This window comes from Somniosus microcephalus, chromosome 2, assembly GCF_052327205.1.
Source record: "Somniosus microcephalus isolate GS21.2 chromosome 2, FLI_Smic_1.0, whole genome shotgun sequence".
In the NCBI taxonomy this organism is placed as follows: Eukaryota; Metazoa; Chordata; class Chondrichthyes; order Squaliformes; family Somniosidae; genus Somniosus; species Somniosus microcephalus.
This window is the reverse complement of record NC_140988.1, coordinates 371,344,690-371,367,840: the sequence shown is the minus strand read 5'-3', so window position 1 is coordinate 371,367,840 and position 23,151 is coordinate 371,344,690. Positions and strand designations below refer to the sequence as shown.

Here is a 23,151-nt window from a genome sequence, read left to right as displayed (position 1 = left end):
TCTCTGATTCCCCACACTGTGTTAAAGGACACTCTGATACCCCACACTGTGTTAAAGGAGCCTCTGATGCCTCACACTGTGTTAAAGGAGTCTCTGATACCCCACACTGTGTTAAAGGAGTCTCTGATACCCCACACTGTGTTAAAGGACTCTCTGATACCCCACACTGTGTTAAAGGAGCCTCTGATACCCCACACTGTGTTAAAGGACACTCTGATACCCCACACTGTGTTAATGGACTCTCTGATGCCCCACACTGTGTTAAAGGACTCTCTGATACCCCACACTGTGTTAATGGAGCCTCTGATAGCACACACTATACGAAAGAGAGAAAGAGAGAGAGAGAATGGGGGAGAAAGAAAGAGAATCAGAAAGAAAGAGAGAGGATGAAAGAAAGACAGTAAGTAATAAGTAAGAGAAAATGTTTGTGATGTTGATTGAGGGATAAATATTGTACAGGACAGCGGGGAGAACTCCCCTGCTCTTCGTAATAATGCCATGGGCTCTTTTACATCCACCTGAGCGAGCAGACGGGGCTTCGGTTTAACGCCTCATCTGGAAGATGTCTCCTTCGACAGTGCAGCACTCCCTCAGCACTGCATCGGAGTGTCGGCCTAGATTTTGTGCTCTTCGGTTGTGTGGGACTGGAATCCTCGCACCCTGTATGAAAAGGACTATCATAACATAGCCTCTTTTACAGAACATTTTACCGATGAACCTTATTAATTATTGTGCTGAGAATTAAATTTTTTTGCAGCAGTGTTCCCAGCTCATGACCTCCCCCCGACCGGAGCTTTAATCGGAAATCTGGGCATGGCGATCGCCGCACGCAATTCACGGCCTGAATTTTGTTTCCGTCGGTCAAGATAATTTTTATATCCTGAACACAGCTTCAGAGAAACATTTTTAGCATCATTCTTAAAAAATAACCGAGTGTTGCGGGGGTTCGGGGGGAGGAGAGAGACGGTTATGGAAGGGAAGGTTTGCGATGATACACAAGAATACCCGGCTACCGTTCTAGCGCGTGATGACCCGTGAGACTAGACTGTTGCCATCCCAAATCCTTTTCCTCTGACAGTCTGCTCATTAGCTATGCGCCCGCTGACAGGGGAGAAGAGCGTGAGAGAGGAAAAAAAACCGACATGAATATTTACACCAGGTGGTGTAATGATATCAAGGTACATAACAGACAAGGGCCTACCAGCAGAGCAATTCTAATCAATTATCCCTTGAGCTCTTACATTTTAATATGTCACTTCCTGTCAGTCAACCTGCAGATTACAGTGAAGAAGTCTGGAAGTAGGCCTTGAAGCCTGCTGGGATTAGAGCATTAATTTTATGTATCAGAGAGTTTACCACCATCTCTTTACGGAGAGTTAAGCCAGAACCTGCCTGAGGCAGTCCACTGATGTTGATCTGACCTAGGCAAAGAAAAGAAAAAGACTTGCATTTACATAGCACCTTTCACGACCCAATGAAATACTATTTCAAGGTGTAGTCACTGTTGTAATGTAGGAAACGCGGCAGCCAGTTTGCGCACCGCAAGCTCCCACAAACAGCAACGTGATAATGAGCAGATCATCTGTTATTTTAGTGATGTTGATTGAGGGATAAATGTTGGCCAGGGCACCAGGGATGGCTCTCCTGCTCTTCTTCGAACTAGTGCCGTGGGATCTTTTATGCCCACCTGAGAGAGCAGACGGGGCCTCCAATTAACACCTCACCTGAAAGACGGCACCTCCGACAGTGCAGCACTCCCTCAGTACTGCACTGGAGTGTCAGCCTAGGTTTATGTGCTCAAGGCCCTGGAGTGGGACTTGAACCAACAACCGTCTGACTCAGAGGCGAGAGAGAGAGTGCTACCCACTGAGCCACGGCTGACAGCTTGGATATTTTTTTAGCCTCATCTAATCTTTTCCCTCTTTACCCCTTCTTTCATTCAGATCGTGCCTCATGCCGGTGTACGAGTTCCACATGAGTCAGTGGCCTTTCAGTACCTCACCCAAGTGGTCATTCTTCGAAAGCACAATGGCCGTTTCCACATGTACCCAGCTCTACCTCACCACCACCTCTCTCGACCCCTCCCCTTGTCACACTGCTTGTCCGACATCCATTACTGGATGAGCAGAAATTTCCTCCAACTAAATATTGGGAAGACCGAAGCCATTGGGTTCGAATTTCCAAGCCCCGTGGAGGCGAGTTTGGAGGCGGGAGTGGTGGGAAAATTGCAGAATCAGGGGGCACGAACCCATCCCGCCCCCAACCCGCCTCCGTGCCAATGTCCCAGGAGGCGGGTATCCGACCTGTGCTGGGAGCCGCCTCCCCGAGGCGGGAAGGGGATTAGTGCCAATTAACCGCCTGTTAACAGGCAGTTTTTTGCCTAAGCCCTATTTTTAGCCCTGAAGTGTGGGCTTCCCGACGGCTCCGAACCACGCCAAGTTAGCGAGGCGGACCGTTGGTCTGCAGGGGTTGGAGGGGTCGAGATGTCCGTTGTGCAGGTGAGTGATGGGTGCATGTGTGCAGAGGTAAGCGTGTGAGGTAAGTGTAAAGTGTTTTAATAAGTTTTACTTACCTTTACTTTCTCCTGCAGGCTTCCTTTCTTCAGTTCTCGGGAGTCCCTCAGTTCACTGGCACAGAAAGCAGAATGGCCGCTGAACTGTCAAAAGCTGCAGCCTCTGCTTTCTGGTCTGGAGAGATCCCTAACTGAGTCTGAGTAGAAGGGCTCAAGTTAGAAGACAGATTGTCAGTGTTTGACAGCTTCACAGAGCTGAAAAACGCTGAGTTTTCATCTGTCAAAAGCTCCTGACAGATGAAATGTCAATCACTGACATCACCAGTAACCAGGTGTCCCATAATTGGCCTGCTGAACCCGCTGGGCGGGCTTAACAAGGTCAATCAAGGGAAAATAACGTGGGTTGGCCACAAGTCGATGGAGGCGGGACTACAACCCAAAAAGTGGGAGTCCCGCCTCCATCACATCCCCATTGACCAAATCCAGCCCATTGTCTTCAGTCCCCACCACAAATTCCATTCCCTAGCCACCGACTCCATCCCTCTCCCTAACAACTGTCTGAGGCTGAACCAGGCTGTTCAAACCTTACTGTCGTATTTGACCCTGAGTTGAGCTACCGAGCACATATACACGCCATCTTCCACCTTCGTAACATCACCCGCCTCCGCCCCTGCCTCAGCTCATCTGCTACTGAAACCCTCTAGACTTGACTATCCCAACGCACTCCTGGCCGCCTTCCCATCTTCCACCCTCCATAAACTTAAGCTCATCCAAAATTGTGCTGCCCGTGTCCTAACTGGCACCAGGTCCCGTTCACCCATCACCCCTGTACTCGCTGACCTACTTTGGCTCCTGGTTGAGCAGCGCCTCGATTTTAAAATCCCCATGCTTGTTTTCAAATCCCTCCATGGCCTCGCCCCTCTCCATCTCTGTAGTTTCCTCCAGCCCCACAACCCCCCGAGATCTCCGCGCTCCTCCAATTCTGGCCCCTTGAGCATCCCTGGTTTTTATCGCTCCACCATTGGTGGCCGTGCCTTCAGCTGCCTAGGCCCCAAACTCTGGAATTCCCTCCCATAACCTCTTCACCTCTCTACCTCTCTCTCCTCCTTTAAGACGCTCCTTAAAACCTACATCTTTGACCAAGCTTTTGGTCACCTGCCCGAGTGTCTCCTTATGTGGCTCGGTGTCAAATTTTGTTTGATAACGCTCCTCTGAAGCACCTTGGGACACTTTCCTATGTTAAAGGGGCTGTATAAATGCAAGTTGTTGTTGTTGTTTGAGACTAGTGTGTGAGAGACAGAGAGACAGAGAGAAGAGTGGTGTAGATCTTGACTTTGTACGACAGTGTAAAAAGTTGCCAGCCCATATTTGTATCTCTCCCTATTTTTATTTCCATTGAAATTATAGTTGGTGAGAATTTTTTTTTTTTTAAGTACTACATATGACAATTGTTTAGAGCATCATTTCATATGTGAGTTTGAAGCTTTCTTACTTTACACTGCATGAGGTGCTTGTATAAAGTACCAAAAGACGTTCATGTTATTTTGTTGTTACTGTTTAATCAAGTTGTTTGGCGTTTTAAGTCCATTTCTGTTCTCGTGGTATTCTGCTGCCTTGCAAAGACAACAAGGATGCCACGAAGATCGGGGATAGAGACCATAGATGAGATAATCTGCAAATGATTCTCTTTACATTTCGGCTGGACATAAAAGATCCCACGGCACTATTTCGAAGAGTAGAGGAGTCCTGGTCAACTGGTGTCCTGGGCCAATATTTATCCACAATCGACATCACTAAAACAGATGATCTGGTCATTGTCACATAGCTGTTTGAGGGATCTTGCTGTGCCCAAATTGGCTGTCGCGTTTCCTACATTACAACAGTAACTACACTTCAAAAAGTATTTCATTGGCTGTGAAGCCCTTTGGGATGTCCTGAGGTCATGAAAGGCGCTGTATAAATGTAAGTCTTTCATTTCTATTGATTTCTTAGGCGTGCTAGGAATTTTATTTAAGATCATGTCAAATGAAAACGCTCACACACAGAGACTTAGGTTCACGATAGTAGTCTGAAAAATGGAAAAGCAATAAATAGTCCAAAGGATAAAATGAACCCAATATTATAACGCAGGCAATAAAGGGTATCTTCCTTCAGGCAATATAAGTGAGTAGGTGATGCGTGGCATGGGTAGAGTGCGTAGCAAGGACATATCTTACAAATCCAGCTGTTTAGTGGTTCCAAAGAAAGGGCTACTTCTGGCTTATGTGACCCACGTAACATTAGTTTCAAAGTATTTTTACAAGCTTGTAAATAACTGAGTCCCAAGTGTCTTTAAACCCACTGCCAAGATAATTACTAAGGTCTGCGCTTAGTGGCAAGTGGCAGTTTAGAGGCTTGCCCCATCACCATGTGATCTCAGGTTACCTAATTCTGCAATACTCCACCAACTGGCCCACACAGTCAGAAGGCCGTGGGTTCAAGCCCCACTCCAGAGACTTGAGCACAAAAACCTAGGCCGACACGCCCAATGCAGTACTGAGGGAGTGCTGCACTGTCAGAGGTGCCATCTGTTGGGTGAGACATTAAACTGTAGACTCTGGAACAGTTCCCATGGATTGGAGGGTAGCTAATGTAACCCCACTATTCAAAAAGGATGGTAGAGAGAAAATGGGGAATTATAGACCGGTAAGCCTGATATTGGTAGTGGGGAAAATGCTAGAGTCCATTATAAAAGATGTAATAGCAGAACACTTGGAAAACAGTGACAGTGTCGGACAAAGTCAACATGGATTTACAAAAGGTAAATGATGCTTGACTAATCTACTGGAATTTTTTGAGGATGTAACTGGTAGAACAGATAAGGGAGAACCAGTGGATGTGGTGTATTTAGACTTTCAGAAGGCTTTCGATAAGGTCCCGCAAAAGAGATTAGCATGTAAAGTTAAAGCACATGGGATTGGGGGTAAGTTACTGTCTTGGATAGAGAACTGGTTGGCAGACAGGAAGCAAAGAGTTGGAATAGACGGGTCTTTTTCTGAGTGGCAGGCAGTGACTAGTGGGGTACTGCAGGGATCAGTGCTAGGACCCCAGCTATTCACAATATAGATTAATGATCTAGACGAGGGAACTAGATGTAATCTCCAAGTTTACAGATGACATAAAGCTGGGTGGGCGTGTGTGCTGTGAGGAGGATGCAGAGAAAATCCAGTACAAGTTACACAGGTTGGGTGATTGGGCAGATGCATGCCAGATGCAGTATAATGTGGATAAATGCAAGGTTATCCACTTCGGTGGCAAAAACAGGAAGGCAGATTATTATCTGAACGGCAATAGATTGGGAAAAGGGGAAGTGCAACGAGACCTGGGTGTCCTTGTGCACCAGTCGCTGAAGGTAAGCATGCAGGTGCAGCAGGCGGTTAAGAAGGCAAATGGTATGTTGGCCTTCATAGCGAGAGGGTTTGAGTACAGGAGCAAGGATGTCTTGCTGCAGTTGTACAGGGCCTTGGTGAGACCACACCTTGAGTATTGTGTGCAGTTTTGGTCGCCTTATCTGAGGAAGGATGTTCTTGCCATGGAGGGAGTGCAGCGAAGATTCACCAGGCTGATACCTGGGATGGCAGGAATGACGTATGAGAAGAGATTGGGTCGATTAGTCTTATATTCGCTAGAGTTTAGAAGAATGAGAGGGGATCTCATTGAAACTTATAAAATTCTAACAGGACTGGACAGACTAGATGCAGGAAGGATGTTCCCGATGGCCGGGGAGTCCAGAACCAGGGGTCACAGTCTAAGGATAAGGGGTAAGCCATTTAGGACTGAGATGAGGAGGAATTTCTTCACCCAGAGAGTGGTGAACCTGTGGAATTTTCTGCCACACAGGGCAGTTGAGGCCAATTCATTAAATATATTCAAGAAGGAGTTGGATATATTTCTTGAGGCTAAAGGGATCAAGGGATATGGGGAGAAAGCAGGGACAGGGTACTGAATTTGGATGATCAGCCATGATCTCATTAAATGGTGGAGCAGGCTCGAGGGGCCGAATGGCCTACTCCTGCTCCTATCTTCTATGTTTCTATGTTGGTGTTCAGAGAGATTTGGGTGTCCTCGTGCAAGAAACACAGAAAGCTAGCATGCAGGTACAGCAAGCAATAAGGAAGGCAAATGGCATTATGGCCTTTATTGCAAGGGGGTTGGAGTATAAGAGTAAGGAAGTCTTGCTACAATTGTACAAGGCCTCGGTGAGACCACACCTGGAGTACTGTGCACAGTTTTGGTCTCCTTATCTGAGGAAGGATATACTTGCCTTGGAGGTGATGCAACGAAGGTTCACTAGATAGATTCCTGGGATGAGAGGGCTGTCCTATGATGAGAGATTGTGTAGAATGGGCCTGTACTCTCTGATATCAAGGGATATGGGGAGAAGGCAGGGACAGGGTACTGAGTTTGGATGATCAGCCATGATCTCATTAAATGGCGGAGCAGGCTCGAGGGGCCGAATGGCCTGCTCCTGCTCCTATCTTCTATGGATCAGAGGGGAGTGCTGCTGATCGGCACACTCGCTGCCACCAACGTGGCAAGGGTCCCTTAGTTCGGCCCCCTCCTCCCCAGCGGGAGAGTCGCGACTCCAGTCCGGACACCTTCACCTCGGAGGAGGTGCGGAAGCTGGATAAGATGGCCGAGGATTCGGACCGGCGCCACACGGAGCTCATGAGCGTGGTGGGGCGCATGCCTGAGGCCATCGAGTCGCTGGCGACCAGTGTGCGCGAGTTCGGGGCAGCAACTGCCGCGAGTGGCCGCATGCTGACTGATGCCGTCAAGACCCTGGCGGATGTGATGCGCGCGCACACCAGGACAACAGGGGCACTCACTGCTGCCACACGTGCTGTCTCAGGCAGGCATCGCCAGGGCAGCCGCCGCGCTGGACCATCCCAGCAAGCCGCCCCTCGGCTGATTGTTGCGGATCCTGCAGTGCGGGCCCGGCCGAGTGCCACCGCGCCACAGCACCAGCCAGCGCATCCCAGACGCCAGCTGGCCCACATTGCGCCATCCGTCGCCGCCATTCCCCCACTGGGGCATCAAGGGCAAGCGGCTGCAGCTGATGGTGGCCAGGCTCAGGTGCGCCACTCAGCAGACGGCCCCTCGAGGCCCAAACACCGTGTAGGCCGCCCCCCAGCGGCATCTGGCGGAAGGGCATCTGAGCCTCAGGCACCTTCCCCCAGCCTCGCAGCAGCCACTGGGCAGAGCTTGCGAAGGAGCAGCAGGCCGGGCAGGGGAGGCAAAAGGCTGGGCAAGGTCTTGCCCTCGCGGGCCACTCAGTAGAGGGTGTGGCCAGCTTTCCTTTTATATGGCGGTGGCCATCTTTATTTTGCCCATGGTTGTGTTGTTGGAGGGCTTATTTTTTGCGTTAGGCCGACGTTGAGGCCTGGTTTGAAGAAAGGTGGAGTGACTCCTCCCCAGTTTGTGGGAGTGAGTCGTTTGTTGGGCTTTTTGTGGGGCCCGTTTATTGTTTTTGGGGATTCATGTGGGAAGGGCTTTTCATTTTTGTGTAATAAAAAATTATCTTTATTCATGCAGTCTCCATGGTTGTTCTTCTTAGTGTTTGTTGGCTTCGCCGGCTGAGGGGTTGCGGAGCGGCTGCATTCATCTTCCCTCATGGCCCCTGGCCATTCCCTGACAGGGGGTTTAGAAGTACCGTGTAATAAGGTGGCGTCGTGCGGCCCTTGGCCCTGGTCGCTCCCTCCTGGGAACGTACTCCTGCTCCTCCTCCTCCTCCTCCTCATGCTCCTCCTGCTCCTCCTCCTGAGGTGCTGGTCCAACGTCAGGTGGCAGTGCCTGAGTCCTGCGGATAGCCAGGTTGTGTAGCATGCAGCAAACCACCACAAATTGGGAGACCCGGTCCGGCGAATACTGGAGAGCTCCTCCGGAGCGATCAAGGCAGCGGAACCGCTGCTTGAGGACCCCAATAGTTAGCTCGATGATGTTGCGGGTGGTTTGATGGCTCTCGTTGTAGGCCTCTTCAGCAGCGGTCCTGGGCGCGCGGAGCGGGGTCATGAGCCAGGTGCACAAAGGATAGCCTTTGTCCCCGAGTAGCCATCCTCTTGGGGGAGGCTGTGCCTGGAACATGTCATGCACAGTACTCTGCCGCAGGATAAAGGCATCGTGGCTGCTGCCTGGGAAGCTGGCATTGACTGCCATGATGCGCTGCTTGTGGTCACATACCAGCTGCACATTCAGAGAATGGTAGCACTTCCTGTTGCGATACTGCTCGCCATGCTCCAGAGGGGCCCGCAAAGCCACATGCGTACAGTCAATGGCGCCCTGCACCAAGGGGAATTCCCCGAGTCTGGAAAATCCCAATGCGCGCTGATGCTGGCTCTCCAGGGCCATGGGGAAGGAGATGAATTGGCTTCTCCTTCTGAACAGTGCTTCGGTCACCTGGCGGATGCAGCGATGCGCGCCGTACTGGGAGATGTTTGCTATGTCCCCAGCAGCATATTGGAAGGAGCCGGTGGCATAGAAGTTCAATGCCACCGTCACCTTCACTTCCACCGACAGAGACGTCCTGCACCTGAGCTTTGGCCGCAGATCTCGGCGAAGCAGGTGGCAGATCTCTGCAATCACCTCCTTTCGGAATCGGAGCCTTTTAACACATCGCGCGGCACACATGTTTAGGTAGGAGCGCTGCTGGCGGTATAGCCTGACTGGGTAAGGCCTACGTGGCCGACGCCTGTAGCCCCCTCTGCCTCTAGCCAGGGCTGCCCCTCTCACAATGCGTCTGCGAGCCCTACGGACATGGAGCTGCAGCTCCGCATTGGCACCCCATGCAACCCCCATCAAATCCTGGCAAACACTCAAATTTCCAAAAGGCCACTTGCAGCGCTCTGGCCTGAGTCCAAAAATACCTGAGCTCTTGCTGCTTGAAACCAGTTAGCTATCCTCCTTGTTGTGTCTCCAGAAATGCGTTGCACAAGAGTGTTTTCTGAAAAAAGGCTGGCCTTTATACTGGAGAGCACGTCCCCTTTAATTTGCGCCCCCCGGGGCCCGCGCTGGTTGTGTTGCGTTCCTTTTTCCAAACGCTCCGGCCGCCAGCCGCACAATGGGGCGGTCCGACTGAAGTTTGGAATCGGGGTGCACAAAGGGCGTTGCACGAGGATGTGACGTCATTTTCTGCGCGCGCATCCGGGCGGGCGCTAAACTTTGCGCCGGCGCTAACGGGCAACTTAATTTGGGGCGGGGCGCAAACTGCGCTGCGCACGGGCGCTACACGCATAGCGCCCGAAAATCGCTTCTCTTAAGGCGCTAACTGCTGGCGCTATCAACTGAAAATCTAGCCCAAAGTATTCAGTCAGTACCTCAGTCATGCACTCTGCCTCCACGAGATTTTCCTTTATGCTCCCTAATCGGCCCCACCCTTCCTTTGACCCTTTACTATTTAAATGTTTATAAAAGATTTTAAGTTTTTTTTTACATTACCCACTAATCTTTTCTCATTCCTTCGCTTTGCCCCTCTTATTTCCTTTTTTGGATCTCCTTTGCAGTTTCTGTATTCAGCTTGGTTCTCGACTGAATTATGAATCAGATATTTATCATAAGCCTCCTTTTTCTGTTTAACTTTAATCTAGTCCTTCAGTTCTCGGGCTGGCAATCAGTAACTAGTGGTGTTCCGCAGGGGTCAGTGCTGGGACCCCAACTCTTTACAATCTATATTAACGATTTGGAGGAAGGGACCGAGTGCAACATATCCAAGTTTGCCGACGATACAAAGATGGGAGGGAAAGCAGTGAGTGAGGAGGACATAAAAAACCTGCAAATGGACATAGACAGGCTAAGTGAGTGGGCAGAGATTTGGCAGATGCAATATAATGTTGGAAAGTGTGAGGTTATGCACTTTGGTAGAAAAAGTCAAAGAGCAAGTTATTATCTAAATGGAGAGAAACTGCAAAGTGCTACAGTACAAAGGGATCTGGGGGTCCTGGTGCATGAAACACAAAAAGTTAGTATGCAGGTGCAGCAGGTGATCAGGAAGGCCAATGGAATCTTGGCTTTTATTGCAAGGGGGATGGAGTATAAAAACAGGGAAGTCTTGCTGCAGTTATACAGGGTATTGGTGAGGCCACACCTGGAATACTGTGTGCAGTTTTGGTTTCCATATTTAAGAAAAGATATACTTGCTCTCGAGGCGGTTCAGAGAAGGTTCACTCGGTTGATTCCAGGGATGAGGGGGTTGACGTATGAGGAAAGGTTGAGTAGGTTGGGACTCTACTCATTGGAGTTCAGAAGAATGAGAGGCGATCTTATCGAAACATGTAAGATTGTGAGGGGGCTTGATCAGGTGGATGCGGTGAGGATGTTTCCACTGATGGGTGAGACTAGAACTAGGGGGCATAATCTTAGAATAAGGGGCTGCCCTTTCAAAACTGAGATGAGGAGAAACTTCTTCACTCAGAGGGTAGTAAATCTATGGAATTTGCTACCTCAGAGAGCTGTGGAAGCTGCAACATTAAATAAATTTAAAATGGAGATAGACAGTTTCCTAGCAGATAAGGGAATTAAGGGTTACGGGGAGAGGGCAGGGAAGTGGACGTGAGTCTAGGTTCAGATCAGCCATGATCCTATTGAATGGCGGAGCAGGCCCGAGGGGCCGTATGGCCTACTCCTGCTCCTACTTCTTATGTTCTTATGTTATCCAGGGAGCTCTAGCTTTGGATGCCCTTCCTCTCCCCCCTCGTGGGAATGTGTCTACTCTGTACACAAACTATCTCTTCCCTGAAGGCCTCCCATGGCTCATTCACTGTTTTAGCTGCCACTCTTCATTTCCATTCCACCTGTGGCCAGATCCCTTTTCAACTCTGTGAAATTAGCCCTCCTCCAGTTGAATATTTTCATATATGATTGTCCTTTTCCATAACTACTCTAAACCTAATGATATTGTGATCACAAATCATTGTGGTCCCAAACCCACGACCTCTACCAGCCAGAAGGACAAGGGCAGCAGGCGCATGGGAACACCACCACCTCCAAAATCTCCTCCAAGTCACACACCATCCCGACTTGGAAATATATCGGCTGTTCCTTCATCGTCGCTGGGTCAAAATCCTGGAACTCCCTCCCTAACAGCACTGTGGGAGTACCTTCACCACACGGACTGCAGCGGTTCAAGAAGGCGGCTCACCACCACCTTCTCAAGGGCAATTAGGGATGGGCAATAAATGCTGGCCTTGCCAGCGACGCCCACATCCCAGGAACGAATAATGAAAATAACATAGGATATACGGCACAGAAACAGGCCATTCGGCCCAACTAGTCGATGCCGGCGTTTATGCTCCACTCGAACCTCCTCCCGTCTCTATTAGGTCACCCCTCAGCCTTCTCCTTTCAAAAGAAAAGAGACCTCGCCTGTTTAACCTTTCCTGATAGGTAGACCCTTGTATTTCTGGTATCATCCTTGTAAATTTTCTCTGCACCCTCTCCAGTGCCTCTATGTCCTTTTTATGATATGCCAACCAGAATTGTACACAGTACTCCAAGTGTGGTCTAACCAAGGTTCGATACATGTTTAGCATAACCTTCTCAAGGGCAACTAGGGATGAGCAATAAAAGCTGGCCTTGCCAGCGATGCCCACATCCCGTGAAAAAATCACCGTTTCCCAAATGTTCTCCCACTGAAACATACTCCACTTGCCCCACTTCATTCCCAGAACTGGATTCAGCACTGCTTCCTTCCATGTCGGGCTGGAAACACACTGATCAAGAAAGTTCTCTTGTACACATTTCAGGAATTCTTCCTCCTCTTTGCCTCCTCACTGTTTCTGCCACCCACCCCCCACCGCCTCCCTGTTTATAGTAAAATAATTGAAGTCTCTCATTATCACTACTCTACTGTTTTACACCGTTCTGAAATTTGCTTCTAGGTTTGCTCCTCCATCTCCTTCCCACTAGATGGTGGTCTCCAAAAATGACTAGGATTCAGAAATATCAAGCAAGTTGGCCAACTTCTCAGATGACAATAAATTGGGTGGGGCGGCAGGTTGGGGGTGGTGGGAAACAAATGGAGCTAGGCAAGTGGTCAGAACCATGGCAGATGTGTAAAGGAATGAGCCATACCTATTCAGAAAAATACACCATCCGATGAACAGAATTCTGACTTTATTAAAACATGACAAACTGGGTTTAAAAATCTAAAAGCATCAACGACACAAAGCTGTAAATACAGGCTTCTGAGATAAGATGAGTTGTTAACACAAAGCTGTAAACAGAATACAGGCTTTTGAAATGGGAATTGGTTGTTGACACTGAAACAATGGCCCTATTCAAGCAAAGGGTTGGAGCTTCCAGAAAGTCTGAGCTTTGAGAAGAACACAATATTGTAACCCAGTTAAATTGCTTTAAACCAACACTTTGTAAACAGGCAAATGAAAGAGCACAATGGTATAATGTTAAGGTGTTATAAACCAACACTTCGGGAAACAGAAACACAGAACATTAAAAAACCATGGAAGAAAAATTCGGTATCGCCCCGTTTGGGGCGCCATTATCGGCCGTGCGCAAAATTTAGCGCCTGGCACTAATTATCGCCTCCGACAGCAAACTTGGCTTTTATCACCCATGGAGGTGATTGGAGAGCTAAATCAGACACTTCACACCTGTTTTAAGGCACAAAGGCCGAGGAGTGAGGCGTTACCTCAGAGCGCTTGTGAAGCAAGAAAGGGCAAATCAAAATGAACCTGCAAAGTGCTGCTCAGTACTCAAAACTCCTTCACACAGCGTTGAATCTCTCCAGAAGTCTCTCTCTCTCTCTCTCAGAATGCGTGATGCAAAAATGTCACCGACAAAAAAAGGCAGGAAGCGGTCGCCTTTAAATAGCGCTCCCCTAGTCCCTTTCTGACAGCATAACGCTCCCCTCAGCCTGTCGTTGCTAGCAGCAGGTGGTAAGGCAGGGGGCGCCACTCAATTTCCGGTCCGGGGCGCTAACGGGGCGTTGCGCACTCGACTGACGTCATGATCTGCCGGCGCAGGAGATCGTGGCGGTAGTGTTTAGCGCCGCCGCAAAATGTCTAGTTAATTTTGTGAGCGGCGCAAACATAGCTGCGCCCGGGCGCTAGTTGCTTTGCGCCCCATTAGCGCCCTCTTAAAGCGCTAACGGGAGGCGCAAACAACTGAATTTTTCCCCCATATGCCTTCATAAATATGACATCAAATGAAAGACAGGAGACATAAGTCTGTAATACAACCAATTGAGGTAGCTAGGAAGACAATGATGTACTCGGTTGAAGTGTTTTTAATTTAAATGTTGTAAAAGATACAGACAGAAGACTTTGTAGATATGACATCAATAGATGCTCCCAGCAATCACATGGTTTTTGTATTGAACTTGGAACACATAGGAAACGCGAAGTCTGCGTACAACCAGCTAAGGTGATTTAGGAATTGAACAGAAGTCCTTCATAAAAATGGCATCAAATAGATACATCTGTTGTAACCGTTTTTTATGATAAGTTTTGAACACCTACACAGCAGACAGAATTCTGTAAGCTAACAGCTGAATTGACAGTAAGAATAGAAAGAAGTCAACAGAAAGATGACTAGAGATAATTAGCTTACATCAGCAGAAAACTTCAAAGGATATACCACTGAAAAAAGGTATAAAATATAGAACTTTCAAATAGGAAGACAGAAGTCGCTGGAAGGGGCAAGCGATTCTTAGCTTCAGAGAACCACTCTGTAAGCCTACAACTCTTTGAGTCTCGGGTAGTCAAGGTATTTTGATTTTGGTGGATATCCTGGATTAAGAATAAGAAGTAGAAATGTAAAAATGTAACAAAGTTAAGATTTGAGAATAAGGATCTCTGAGAATAAGAATTGTAAGCTATTTGTTTTTGAACTGTTAATGTTGAGACTGAGTCACCAGCTGTTAACTACATGTCGGTTCTTTAATAAATCTATATATTTTTAGAATTGTCTCACAGAGTACTTCTGTATCAAACTCGTGAACTCAATCTCTGTACACTCTTTGGTGAGGAGTTGCAGAAATCTGGGGGGTATTCCGGACCCTCATAATATCCGGAAGGTTACAGTCTAGTTAAACTTATTAAAAGTGCTATCTGGAGGATGGTAACATCTTCAAGTCGTTCCTTTCCTTTAGGGAGAGATAGTCTGGACCTTTAGACCCAATTATGCGTCTTATAGGATTCAGCTATCTCTAACTTTAGTTGAAGGTGAACGTCTGGGGAATACGTCTGATCCGGGGTAGCAGGAAAAGGGCTAGGACTGGTAATTATCCCTTCAGATGAACAGGTAGCAGATAAGTGTAAGGTGATAGAAATTGGAAGGAGTAAACAAACCCTGTTGGCAGGGAAGAGTCTTAAAGGCATCCTGAGGTTGATGGTTGATGGTTGACTCCAACCATTGCAGGGCAGCAATCGGCAAAGCAAACAGAATGCCGGGCGGTACTGCCGAAGCATACAGGTCTGCTGCCATCCAGTCAGACTGCACTTTGAACACTGCTCTCAGTCCTATCACCTATCATGGCACAGGACTTGCATCCATTCGACTTTCGGGGGGCAATTTTAAACCAACCCACCTGTGGTGTATGTGCCTTTAAGAGCCCCTGTGTACTGTAATGCCGGTAGTGGCCACTCGGGCTATATAAGCCTGTATAGTGTCTTGTATCTGTTAGTTCACCTCCAGACTTTGTCCAGTAAACACCTGTTAAACCAACTCCTGCATTCCGTGTCTCCATCAACACACGGATACAACAGTGGCGATGAATTGGAAACGGACTTACCTGCAATTCGGCAGCCCCTCAAAGAGATCGATTCCTCAGACGAAGGTCGAAGAAAAAAAAAGAAAAAACTGTGGTTTCACCAGCTAGCCGGGCTGGTGGCAGGTACTGCAATAATCCTTCCTGGGCGGCGGGCTGGGGTTCGATCGGCTGGCTCTGCAGCGGGGCCGAGCAGCGAAGGCAGAGGCAAACAGAGACGAAGGGTGGAGCACTCGGGAGACGGCCAGCTCTGCAAAGCAGGTCGGCGTTCGGACCAAGCAGAGGGAGGGGAAAGTCCCAGAGAGTCCGGCGGGAACGAGTCTCCGACTATTAAAAATATCTGTATAAATAAAAACCGCGGAGAACAGCGTTGTCAGCAGCGACAGCGGCGGGAAAGCGCGGGAGGCGCCATTTTTTTTTCGGCAGGGAAGAAAGGAAAGCGCGGGAGGCGCCATTTTTTTTTCAGGATGCCTAAAACTGGCAATATTATTGCTTTCGATAGTGATGTAGAGGATTGGACCACACATGTGGAAAGAGTGGAGGTATATTGCACAGCGAATGAAATAGAGGATGATAAAAAGGCATCGATACTTCTAAATCTAATGGGCAAAAGACATACGGGCTGTTGCGAAACTTAATCACTCCAGCCAAACCGATGGACAAGAATTTTAAGGAGATTGTTGGTACCCTACCGAAGCACTTAAACCCAACACCGCTGCTAATAGCGGAACGATTCAAATTCTTCAGGAGGAATCAGCACAAGAATGAAAGTAACGCTGATTACCTCACCGAATTAAGGAAGCTGTCAAAGCACTGCCAATTCGGAGCAGGACAGGCAGATTCTCTTCGAGACAAATTCGTCTGCGGTCTCCTAAGTGAAGGAACACAGAAAAGACTACTTTCTGAGAAAGATTTAACACTGGACAAGGCTTTCAGTGTGGCTGTATCATACGAAGCAGCAGCAAGAGGAGCTGCAGAGATACAGCAAAAGCCACAGGACTTCGGCACCCATGAAATGACACACGGTTTCGAGAGATGTTATCGCTGCGGCAGATCCACCCATGACCAGAGGGACTGCTGGTTCAAGGACAAAGCATGCAGGCAATGCAGAAAGATGGGACACATTGCATGTGTATGCCGATCTGGAAACAAAAAATCCACTGACAGAAAAAAAATCAATAAGGGAAAGTACAGAAAGGTACAAATGATGACAGACAGTAGCTCCGAAGACCAGAAGAGCGATAGCGACTCCGGAAACAAGAGACTAAGCTGTCTCAAATTGCATAATGTAATTGCCAAAGAAGATTACCAGACCATTTGGGTTACCCTCACGATAGCGGGGTCCCCAGTTAAAATGGAGCTAGATACAGGATCAGCGATGACCGTCATAAGTCGACGGGATTACGAGTGGCTATTTCCGCATATACCTTTGAAAGACACATCCATTATCTTGAAAACATATACGGGGCAGAAAGTATACCCCAGAGGGAAAATAAGGGTGCCTGTTGTATACAACGGCAAGGAAATACAGAAGTTGTATTTATACGTTCTGCAAGATGGTGGTCCACCGCTGTTGGGACGTGAATGGATCAGGAAGATACGTTTAGACTGGCACTCCATTCAGGCACTGACGGTGACCAGTAAGAAAAAAAATGATGATGACATCATACCTGAACGATTAAAAGACATCTTGGCCAACGCCAAAGAAGTGTTCCAACAGGAACTAGGAACCTTGAAAGGCGTCACCGCCTCAATAAAAGTGGAAGATGCGGCAATTCCCAAGTTTTTTAAGGCAAGGCCGGTGCCATACGCAATTCGTCCAGCAGTCGAGGCAGAGCTGGAGAATTTGGAAAAGACAGGCGTGTTATCCAAGATAGATTGGAGCGAGTGGGCAACACCCATCGTCCCGGTCATGAAGAAAACGTTGAATAATGATAAATCTGAAGAACAGAGAAAAATTCGCATCTGTGGGGACTTCAAGGTGACTGTAAACCCGGTCCTTCACACGGTACAGTAGAAGATATTTTCGTCTCACTATCCGGAGGGAAACGTTTCACCAAAATTGACTTGGCACAGGCATATCTAGAGATGGAGGTTGAGGAGGCCTCTAAAAAGTATCTCACGATAAACACACACAAAGGCCTGTACCAGTACAATCGACTGGTTTTCGGAGTAGCATCAGCTCCAGCTATCTGGCAAAGAGCTATGGAGCAAGCCCTGCAAGGGATTCCGGGGACTCAATGCTACCTAGACGACATCCTTGTAACAGGAGAAAACGACAACGAGCACCTTGCCAATTTGGAGCAGGTGCTCACTACGCTGAGAGAACGGGGCCTACGAGCAAATCGCCCCAAGTGTGAATTTTTCCAGAAACAAATATCATATTGTGGCCACATAATTAACCAAGAAGGGTTGCATAAGTCACCTGAAAAAAATTGAAGCGGTCATAAAAGCCCCAGCACCTGAAAATGTCTCACAATTAAGGTCGTTCCTGGGATTGATAAATTATTATCATAAATTTTTACCGAACTTGTCAACTGTTCTGCACCCTCTTAATGAACTGCTACAAACGGGAGTAATTTGGAAATGGAGCGAAGACTGTAAACGTGCCTTCCATAAATGTAAAGGCTTGATCACGTCCAAGGAAGTTTTGGCTCATTACAACCCATCACTGCCAATCAGACTGGCGTGCGATGCATCCCCTTACGGCATAGGAGTGGTATTATCGCATAGATTCCCTGATGGCTCGGAGCGGCCGATAGCTTTTGCGTCAGGCTCATTGAACTCAGCTGAGCGTAACTATGCCCAGATCGACAGGGAAGCAATCAGCCTGGTATGGGGAGTGAAGAAATTCAACCATTACCTACACGGACAAAAATTTACCTTGTTGACTGACCATCAACCCCTCGTCTCCATATTCAACCCTAAAAAGGGCATTCCCATTATGACAGCGCAAAGGCTACAGAGGTGGTCCCTTTTCCTAGGGGCACACCAATATGACATAGAATACAAAGGATCAAAACAGCATGGAAATGCTGACGGTTTATCACGTCTACCATTGCCAACGGTAGAAGAGGGACCTACAGTGGACCCAGTGGAAATGTTCCACTCAACCATAGTGGAATGTCTACCAGTAACAAATTCTACCATTGAAAAGGAAACGAGAAATGACCCGACTCTCTCACGAGTCTACGATTTAATGGTGAAGGGATGGCCAGCACATGGCGAACCACTGTTGCCAGCATTCTCGCAAAGAAGAGAACAGCTGTCAGTGTGCCGAGGAACCTTGATGTGTGGATCCAGAGTGGTGATTCCACCCAAACTCCAGGATAAAGTGCTAAAGGAGCTTCACGAGGGGCATCTGGGTGGAGTGAAAATGAAGAACCTAGCCAGAGCGTTTGTGTGGTGGCCAGGTATCGATGAAGACATCGAAGAAATGACCAAGGGCTGTCTAGGATGCCAGAAGGTCCAAAACGCCCCACCACAAGCCCCTCTACATCCATGTGAGTGGCCCTCATCTCCATGGCAAAGGGTGCACATCGACTTTGCTGGTCCATTTATGGACTCAATGTTCTTAATCGCGGTTGATGCATACTCCAAGTAGCCGAAGGTAATAAAGATGTCCTCCACCACCACGGAAAAAACCATCACAGTATTAAGGACCATATTTGCCAGGAATGGGCTGCCTGAACAGATCTGTTCGGATAATGGACCACAATTTGTGTCCGAAGAATTCAGGAAGTTCTTAAAAAACAATGGGGTTAAGCACTACACGTCCGCCCCATGCCACCCCGCCACCAATGGATTGGCTGAAAGGTTTGTCCAGACCTTCAAGAAGGCCATAAAGGCTATGGGTAATGAAGACATTAATCTACAGCATAAGGTACATAACTTCTTGTTTGCCTACAGGAATGCAACACATGTGGTTACAAACCAAACTCCCGCCATGATGTTTTTCAATAGAAGACTAAGATGCCGGCTGGATTTGCTCAAGCCAAACATCAGAAGGGACGTAGAGAACCGGCAATTTCAAGGCATGAATGAAAGGCCAACTAGAACCTTCCAGATAGGTCAACAAGTTTTGGCCCGGGACTACCGTACCGAGAAATGGCAGCCTGGAACTATTTGCACACGACTAGGACCACTGATGTATACCGTGGACATTGAAGAAAGCATAATAAGGCGCCATGCTGACCAGATCATAGAGTCATCCGAAAAGGGACAACCTACACCACCACTCTATATGCCTAATGATGAAGCAGAGATACCCATAGTATCTACCTCCGATCCGGTGATACTGGAACCAGATGAACCCGACACTGGCATTCAAGCCGAATCGACCTTGCCAAAAGAATCTACTACACCACCGAAAACTACTACACCACCGAGGCGTTATCCGGACCGAGTCAGGAAGCCTCCAGAGAGACTGACTTATAATTGATTAACTGCAGCAAATGTGTAGATTATTGTTCTTGTAAACATGTTAATTAATGATTACTTAAAATGTTATGTACTGGTTGTCTAAAAGGGGAGGAATTGTGGTGTATGTGCCTTTAAGAGCCCCTGTGTACTGTAATGCCGGTAGTGGCCACTCGGGCTATAAAAGCCTGTATAGTGTCTTGTATCTGTTAATTCACCTCCAGACTTTGTCCAGTAAACACCTGTTAAACCAACTCCTGCATTCCGTGTCTCCATTAACACACGGATACAACACCACCCAGCGGGAAATGGATGGGACCAGGTGCAATGCTGATTTTTTTTACAACCTGCCCATTTCTATTCTCCGTTGAAGCCAATATTTGGCGCGGTGTTCCACCCGACCCAATGGGATGCCCTGCCCAGCGAATCAGGTTAAAATTGACCCCCCCTAGTGTCGCAGAACTTAGCTCCGACAAAACGTTTTGAAAACTTTAGCTGGAAAGGCAGCGAGCGAGAGGAGACCTGGTGGAGACGTGCAAGATACTCAGTGAGAGGGTTATTTTAAGCTAAACCATTTCTGCAAGGGAAGGAGATACAGGTAAGAGCTGGTAAAAAGGCAAGTTCAGGACTCACGTCAGGGAGTACTTCTTCACAGACAGGATCAGCTATTCCTGGAATGGGTTCTGGAGTAAAGAATTGGTGTCAAAGAATTCTGGGATCGTTCAAGAGAAAGAAAGACTTGCATTTCTATAGCGCCTTTCACGACCTCAAGCAGTTCCAAAGCGCTTCACAGCCAATGAAGAACTTCTGAAGTGTAGACTAATTTAATGTAGGAGATGCGGCAGCCAATTTGCAAACAGCAAGGTCCCACAAACAGCAGTGAGATACACGGCCAGATTTAGTGATGTTGATTGAAGGATAAGTAGTGGCCAGGACAGCAGGGAGAACTCCCCTGCTCTTCTATCGAAATAGTGCCGTGGGATCTTTTGCGTTCGCCTGAGGGGGCAGGCGGGGCCCTCCGTCTAACATCTCATCTGAAAGACGGCACCCTCCAACAGTGCAGCACTCCCTCAGTACTGCGCTGAAGTGTCAGCCTAGATCATGTGCTCAGTTCTCTGGAGTGGGACTATGAACCCACAACCTTCATGACTTAGGAGGCGAGAGTGCTGCCCACTGAGCGGGGGCTGACACTTAAGCAGCAGAGGTGATGATGGGAGCCAACGCTTTTCAATGGAACGATTTAGATGGGCTGAACGATCTCCCTTTTTTTGTTTCCATTGTGAGTTTCGGGAGGTAACAGGAATAGACATCAGGTTAATATATTTCTTAATTGTTCCAAGAAACTATGGATTGTTGAACCAAGCATGGAAACAGGGCTCAAACCTCTCCGGTACTGTCAACAAAAAGCGTTCTAATATTATCGCTGTTAAAACAAATGCTTAGCTCACCAGGGTCAATGTAAGCCTAAATTATCCCAGAGTGTAGGATGAGAGCTAAAAGGTCACTTACTGGAACAATAAATATTTGTTTGTGTCCACTTGATTAATGTTGTGTGGTCGCGTTACCCAAGTAAGGTTGTTAACTATTCTCTCCGTTCAAGCAGCTCGCCACTACATCTCCTTCTCTAGCTCTGCAGCCAGGATGGTCAAACAGTGAGGGCCAGGGATTCCACCCTCCATATCCGTAGAGCAGCTCCAGACTTGTCTGGATGTGACTGTTGTTGACTACTGCAGAGTCGATTGACGCTCTTGGTGGCCAGGTATCCTCAGAATGAGCACTGTTTAAAAGCTTGTGGCCTTCATGAGACAGATTGAACTAACGGTTCCTGCAGATCTAAGATGACAGTACAGAGGACTTTGACAAGAGAGGCCGACATTTCAGGTGTAGACCTTTCATCTGAACTGGAAACTGAGAGATAAGTAACTGAGCAAAACAACGGTGAGGAGGGAGAATATGAAAGACAAGAGTTAGATCTGCTGACTATTATCATAAAGGGCAGATTTTTTGAAAAGCTAGCAAGCTCGACATCTTCTAGGGCAAAGCAGGCCACTTGATCGGCACCCCATCCACAATCTTAAACATTCCTTCCTTCACCTCCAGATCACATACCATCCTGACTTGGAAATATATCGCCGTTCCTTCGTCGTCGCTGGGTCAAAATCCTGGAACTCCCTCCCTAACAGCGCTGTGCGAGTACCTTCACCACATGGACTGCAGCAGTTCAAGAAGAAGTCCCACCACCACCTTCTCCAGGGCAACTAGGAATGAGCAATAAATGCTGGCCTTGCTAACGATGCCCACATTGCAAGAATGAATATTTTTTAAATTCTGATGTGTCTTGATGATATTTCCCAAATATGCACCACATAAAACATTGTTTGCCATTCCGCTGTGTACATGTCATTCCTACTTATTCTGAAAAACATTAATTGTCTTCCTGGCAAAATAAGAGAGAATATACCTCCCTAACCTGGAGGTGCTGAATCACTCCAGATAATCATCATATACTCATGTGTCTCTGGCAAGTCTTCAGTAGACCTTCTGCCTCTGCCCACTCTGGTGGATGTAAATGATCTCCCCGTGCCCTGGCCAACATTTATCCTTCAACTCGCATCACTAAAAAACAGATGATCTGGTCATTTATCTCACTGCTGTTTATGGGACCTTGCTGTGCACAAATTGTCCGCTGCATTTCCCTACATTACAACAGTGACTACACTACCTTCCTTTTTTTCCTGCCTGTCTCCCTTCCTCCTCCCTTTCTTTCTGGTCCCAACAGCATCTCCTCATGTCTGTCCTAGGTATAATAGCCCAGAAACAGAGGCGGAGAAACAGTGGTACACAGTGATAGTTCAGGTCATGCTGACAGATCTGGCCGTATATCGCTGCTCCTTCACCGGCGCTGTGTCAAAAGCTTGGAATTCTGGCATGGTGGCAAATCACCACAAGGACTACAATGGTTCAAGAAGAGGGGCTACCACCATCTACTCAGGGCAATGGGGATGGGCAGCAAATGTGGCCATGCCAGTGTTGCCCACGTCCCATGAAGAAAGCACAATGGGTTTCAGTTATTCTTACTCTGTATCTCACATCCTAAATTACAACAGTGACTACTCTCTAAAGTGTGGGATGTCCTGCATTCGTGAAAGATGCTATAAAAACATAGAAACATAGAAGATAGGAGCAGGAGTAGGCCATTCGGCCCCTCAAGCCTGTTCCGCCATTTAATGAGATCATGGCTGATCATCCAAATTCAGTACCCTGTCCCTGCTTTCTCCCCATACTCCTTGATCCCTTTAGCCTTAAGAAATATATCCAACTCCTTCTTGAATATATTTAATGAATTGGCATCAACTGCCTTGTGTGGTAGAGAATTCCACAGGTTCACCACTCCCTGGGTGAAGAAATTCCTCCTCATTTCTGTCCTAAATGGCTTACCCCTTATCCTTAGACTGTGACC

At 47.8% G+C, this 23,151-nt stretch overlaps 1 long non-coding RNA gene across 1 annotated transcript; it reads left to right on the top strand.

The window, feature by feature from the left end:
- The first annotated feature begins 1,100 nt into the window (after positions 1–1,100).
- LOC147123761 (uncharacterized) lies at positions 1,101–21,984 on the top strand. The gene is made up of 2 exons (XR_015080578.1): positions 1,101–1,178; positions 21,792–21,984. It is a non-coding gene; the product is annotated as an uncharacterized LOC147123761 (long non-coding RNA).
- Positions 21,985–23,151: the final 1,167 nt, after the last annotated feature.